The sequence below is a fragment of the Pseudophryne corroboree genome, chromosome 2 (assembly GCF_028390025.1).
Source record: "Pseudophryne corroboree isolate aPseCor3 chromosome 2, aPseCor3.hap2, whole genome shotgun sequence".
Lineage (NCBI taxonomy): Eukaryota > Metazoa > Chordata > Amphibia > Anura > Myobatrachidae > Pseudophryne > Pseudophryne corroboree.
This window is the reverse complement of record NC_086445.1, coordinates 1,046,519,474-1,046,526,233: the sequence shown is the minus strand read 5'-3', so window position 1 is coordinate 1,046,526,233 and position 6,760 is coordinate 1,046,519,474.

Here is a 6,760-nt window from a genome sequence, read left to right as displayed (position 1 = left end):
TTGACAGTCCACCCTTTGGCAGTCAATAATAACTGCCACCTTCTAAAACATTTCAAAAGGAGAAAAATATATGTCAGGGGTTAATTCATTTCCATGGTTGGGTGAGGGAGGAGAGAGGAGTAGGTGTGAAGAGGGTATGACCTAGTGTGATAGCAGAAGCATGTGTGTATGAGTCCATGTTTGGAGGGTCATGTATCATCGTGCCGTACGTGTTGTAAATCAAGCTTCGAGGTATTGCGAAGTATACATTTGAATTCCTTCTTATCCTGTGGTACAGGTCTGTGGATGGGCTGTCAAACTTTACCGAGCTCTTTTCGGATTTTGAACAAAATGGGGAGCACATTTTAGTTGATGATACATGAATGGGGGAGGTATGTGGTTGCTGATATCTGTGCCTGTATTCCCTATCGTCTATGTGTGTCATTACCTGAGGGTTGTAGAGATGAAGATAAAGAACACTTATGGAAAATGCAATGATATTCTATGTCAGGGAAATGTACATCTGTCGTCGAAGTTGTGTTCGGTATCTGTTGAGAGTCGTCTTCTTTGCGCTGTATTGCTCCTTGGGCATGAGCAAATAGCTTTGTCAGAGCCATCGGATTTACAAAAAAAATGTTGGGCTAGCGTGAGTTTAAATGTACTAGGGAAACTGGGGATCCATGGCAAAGTTCATCAAGTGTCCATTTCTCAAGTGGTCAAAACTTCATCTTTGGTGCTTGTCTGTTGTCTGTATAGCGTCTCGTCAACTTCCTCGTCCAAGGGGGTCTTTGTATCTTGGAGAAAAGCAGAAAAACAGGTGAAAGAAACGGACCGTATAATCGCATTTTCATCACATCCTGGTTTCTATCATTGGGTCATAAATCAAATCCAGGTTAATTACGGTTTCCTCACTCCTCAAGCTCATCACTTTTGTACTTTGTTTGCACCTCATTAAAGCCTGCCCGCATCTAAATATCAATCCAATCGATATAACGACACCCAAGATACATAGTAGAAACTTTCCAACATCCATTATGACTCCTTGAGCCCAGTCTCCTAAACCGGAGAACCAATTTCGCGGGTTCAACCATGACACCCAACCAGTCAGCTCATTACCTACAGCAGCAAGGGTGAGATTGTGTTTTCGACGAAATTCCCACTTTAATTGCAGAATATCGTCCATCTTTTGGTCTATGACCTCTACCGGATCCTCGGTGCTATTCGTGATATAAGTGCAACACTTTATGCCGTACTGTGTTGCCAATGTAACACAATATCCGCCTGTTACTGCTGTAAGATAATTAAGAACCATCCTATGCTGAACTAATCTGTTTTATAAGCTTGAAGTTCTCTTCCAGTGTATCTAAACGTGTCATCATACATTTCAGTGATATTATCTAACAAATTGGCGAGTGCGGAAATGTATCTATAATTCATCACTCCTCGAGCGGTGCGAGTGAAATCTAACGCTACCAGAACCTGAATCCCGGTGGATTCATGGATAAGATCAGAGGCCGGATGCTCTAACCTTTCTGACAGTTGTCTTTTAACTCGGTGCTCGTAATGAGTGTGAGTATAAGGAGCTTGGGCACCACGGTGTATGTCTTTCATTTTGTCATGTGTTACAGTCATCACTTCAGGCAACACTTTTCCAATATAACACAATCCTTCAGAGTTTGGGGCAAGCCACTTGTACGCCTTTCTCCCGCATATGAAATATGCGTCATCGGGGAGAACATATGGGACGGAGAAGGACATTACCATGTTACAAACCTTCCAGGTGAAATCTCCTGACCCTAATTCTTCCATCTGCTTAATGCACGTATCAGTTTGTACGATATGTGCACAGTATCCTGGTGATACCTCTCCAACTCTAGTAATCCTATTTCCTAAGGTATATCGATACCGGAAAGATTTTCCTCTACTGGCTATGTGGCGTACAAGCTCTGTATCTGTAGGCATTCTATCTGCTCTGTGTGAAAAGGTCATGGTAAGGTTGCTCCATGACACTTCCCAATTTCCCGGCTTACGGGGGTTGGAGATATTAAAACATAAGAGGGACCTATCCACATGGTATTGGTGGAGCTTCAAACTAGGAGGGCTGGAGATGTTAAATCTCCGGTCCACCGGTCTCCCACCACTTAGCTCAAGTACCTCCCCTAACGTTAAAGGAAATGGTACTAGCCCTGATTTGCTATGACCCTGAGGTACTTGAGAGCATACCCAACAATCTGTTTGGTTTAACACATTACCCACTAAAGAGTGATAGTCACTCAATGGATGCCGGTCCATATGGATATTAAAACTGGATTGGCATTTCTTTATGCATCCATCTTCAACCAGATTATCACAGAGCCTACAGATACAATTTTCTTCAGCTAACAATCCATCACAATTTCTTCTATCGGATCGTTTTCTGATACTCGCCTTTGCTTGTTGGTTTGGTTGATCTTGGAAAACTACGCCTCCATCATCATAATCGGAACCCATTCCAGATCCTCTCTCGACCTCTATGGTACTCTCGCCGGAACAGACTGCTCTGGTCAACATCATGGTTAACATCAAAATCCGGATCACAGTCTCTTGGGGCAAGTCCATCTTTGAGGAGGAAATAGAGAAGAATGAGAAGGGGGAAAAAGAAATTTTAAGGGAGAGGGGATGGGAAGTGGAGAAAAACAATAAAAGGGAGAGGGGAGTCGACAACTGCTTCCGGTCTTCAAGGCTCAGGTGCTGCCTCAGTCCTCCTGGAACAGACACTCCAGTGATACAACCTCTACCGTCTGTTCCTTATCACGGGACTTCTCTGGATCAGCAACCTTTTTGCAGTGGGATGAATGGACCCAAGTCTCTCTCTCAGCAACCTTCAATGCTGTGGTGCTAGTCAATAAGACCTGGTATGGTCCTTCCCATCTATCAATAAGACAACCTGAGCGTAGAAAATTTCGTATCATTACATAATCCCCAGGTTCAATGTCATGACAATTACTATCTGGTAAATCAGGAATCACCAACTTCAGATTATCATTTTGATTCCTCAACTGTTTACTCATGTTAATCAAGTACTTTACAGTTACTTCATTGTTACATTTCAAATCATCCTGGGGGTTAATCATGACATGCGGTTGTCGACCAAACAAGATTTCAAAAGGAGACAGATTAAGAGGGGACCTGGGAGTGGTTCTGATGCTATACAAAACAATGGGTAAAGCTTCTGGCCACGTCAATCCTGTCTCTGCCATTACTTTACTCAATTTATTTTTAATAGTGCTGTTCACTCTTTCGACCTTCGCACTCGCCTGTGGACGGTACGGAGTGTGCAGCTTGCTATCAATTCCCATCAACTTACACATTCCTTGAAAGACATCACCTGTAAAATGGGTACCCCTATCACTTTCAATGATTCTAGGGATACCATATCTACATACAAATTCCTGCACAATTTTCTTAGCTGTAAACATAGCGGTATTTGTAGCTGCTGGAAAAGCTTCGACCCAATTCGAGAAAACATCTATACAGACAAGTACATATTTCAAATTTCGACATGGGGGCAATTGAATGAAGTCAATTTGTATTACCTGGAAAGGGCCGCCGGCAGGTGGGATATGGGATGGTTCTGTAGGTATTGCTTTTCCAATATTCTTTCTCAGACAGGTAAGGCATGACATTGCTCTTTTACTCGCATGAGAGGAGAATCCTGGGGCGCACCAGTATGCTCTTACCAATTTGCACATCCCCTCCTTGCCTAGATGAGTCAGCCCGTGAGCTGCTTCAGCCAGACATGGAAGGTATGCCCTGGGGGCCACTGGTTTACCATGTCCATCCGTCCAGAGCCCTGAGGACTCCTGGCCATATCCCTTTGCCTTCCAGACTGCTCTTTCCTGTGTGGAACACAAATTCTGCATCTCACACAACTTTTGTGTGTTGATGGTATTAAATACCATCAGTTGTGTGGTGTCTGTCTGTATGGGGGTAGCAGCTGCAAGCTTTGCGGCTTCGTCTGCTCGGCTGTTACCAAGGGATACTGGGTCTTGGCTATATGTATGTGCTTTACATTTGATAACAGCCACTCTGTCGGGTTCCTGTATCGCTGTTAGAAGCCTTTTTATATATGCTGCATGCGCTATTGGTGTACCAGCTGCCGTCATGAAATTTCTGAGACGCCATAGCGCTCCGAAATCATGTACTACCCCGAAGGCGTATCTAGAGTCGGTGTAGATATTGGCTGACTTACCCTTAGCCAATTCACATGCTCTGGTTAGGGCGACCAGTTCAGCAACCTGGGCTGAGTGAGGTGGGCCTAGCGGTTCCGCTTCTATGGTGTCTTGGTCATCTACGACTGCGTATCCAGTACACAAGTCTCCCGAGTCTGACTGTCTATGACAACTACCGTCCGTGTAGAACGTGAGTTCTGCATCTTCCAGTGGATTGTCACTGATGTCAGGCCTTGCGGTGAAATTTTGGGTCAAATATTCCATACAATCATGTGTATCTTCCTTTGCATTAAATCCTCCTTCCCCATCACTCTCACCTTCCACCCTTTGTGCCTGACCAGGCACACCTGGGAGAAAAGTTGCAGGATTTAATGCGCTGCATCTCCTTATGGTGATGTTTACTGGGGCCATTAATGCCAATTCCCATCTTGTAAACCTTGCAGATGAGACGTGTCTGGTTTGGGCAGAATTCAATAAGGCAGATACCGCATGTGGTGTATGGATTGTGAGGTTGTGGCCTAGCACGACATCTTCGCTTTTTGTCACTAGCAATGCTATCGCCGCAACGCTACGCAAGCATGTGGGGAGGGATCGCGCTACCGTGTCTAGCTGGGCGCTGTAGTATGCGACTGGCCTGCTGGCGTCACCGTGTTTTTGGGTTAGTACACCTGCTGCGCACCCAGCACTTTCTGTTCCGTATAGTTCAAAGGGTTTCCCATAGTCTGGCATACCTAGTGCTGGTGCCTGCGTTAGGCACTGTTTGAGTCTCTCAAATGCTGTTTCGGATTCGTCTGTATGCGAAATCCGATCAGGTTTGTTTGAAGAGACCATTTCCTGCAAAGGTAACGCCAATATGGAAAACCCTGGGATCCAATTACGGCAATACCCACACATTCCTAAAAACGTCCTGATCTGTTGCTGGGTTTGTGGCAGTGTCATGTCTCTAATGGCTTGGATTCTATCAGCGGTCAGGTGTCTCAGTCCTTGTGTTAGACAGTGTCCCAAATATTTTACCTTAGTTTGGCATAATTGTAACTTGTCTTTGGAAACCTTGTGACCTGTGTCTGAAAGATGAAACAGGAGCTGTTTCGTATCCTTCAGGGAAGCTTCCAGTGAATCTGAACACAGCAGTAAATCATCCACATACTGTATCAATACTGATCCACTCTCTGGTTGGAAAGACTGTAAACAATCATGCAAAGCCTGAGAAAATATACTTGGACTATCTATGAAACCTTGGGGTAACCGAGTCCACGTGTATTGGACTCCTCTGTATGTGAATGCAAACAAATATTGGCTGTCAGGGTGCAGAGGTACCGAAAAGAAAGCGGAGCAGAGGTCAATAACAGTGAAAAATTTGGCAGTGGGAGGAATTTGCATTAGGATGACAGCTGGATTAGGCACTACGGGGAACTGACTCTCAACTATTTTGTTAATCCCCCTTAGATCCTGCACTAGCCTGTAACCCCTCCCCCCACTCTTTTTAACAGGGAAGATGGGACTATTGGCTGTGCTGGACGTTCTTACCAGAATGCCCTGTTGCAGCAAGCGTTCTATTACTGGGAAAACTCCTAACTCCACCTCTGGCTTCAGAGGATACTGTGGGATTTTTGGAGCTATCCTACCATCTTTTACTTGTACAATTACTGGAGCTACGTTTGCCATTAATCCAGTGTCCTGTCCATCTTTTGTCCAAAGTGACTCTGGTATCTGAGATATCATCTCTTCTACTTGGGATGGATTCCTATTTGTCATAATGGAATGTGACATTAATTTTGATGGGGAGTCTAACATGTCTCGTACCTCCTGAGCGTGATTCTCAGGAATGTCCAAGAATACACCTTCAGGAGTACAATAAATGACGCAACCCATTTTACATAGTAAGTCTCTACCCAGGAGATTAGTTGGTGCTGATGCAGCCAGCAAAAAGGAATGCTTGGTATGCAAAGGCCCTATTGTAATCTCGGCTGGTTTGCTAACAGGGTAGTGCTGGACTACTCCTGTTACTCCCATGGCTGGAACTGTCCTACCAGTGGTTCTCATGCCCACTGTCGAATTTATCACTGACTTGGCCGCCCCTGTGTCTACAAGAAAGTTTAAAGTTTTACCAGCTACATTGATTGCAATCTCTGGTTCACTTCCAAGACTGGCAATCAACTTAACTGGCTGCAGATTACAGGTATGGCCACACCCCTAGTGGGTATGCTGACCTCCCTGAATCCCGCTGGCAGCGACTACTTGTGAGGGGGTTAGCTGGGAACTACCAGAGGCATGCCAATCTCTGTTCGGGGGATATCTTTTTGTTTCCCCTGTATGTGGCTCGAAACTCCGCCTCTGTGGACCCTGCTCCCAATGTCGTGTGTCGTGTCGTTGTCTAGGGGGTTGAAAAGATCTTTGTACACTCTTTGTTCTACAGTCTCGTGCATAGTGTCCCGGTCTGTTACAAGAAAAACATGTTATTACACTTGCCTTACCCACAGGATTCGGTGGTACATACGCAGGCTGCCTTGTGGTCAGCGCCTGTATACTTACGGACATCAACTTATCACTTTGCGACTCCCTGTGCCTAG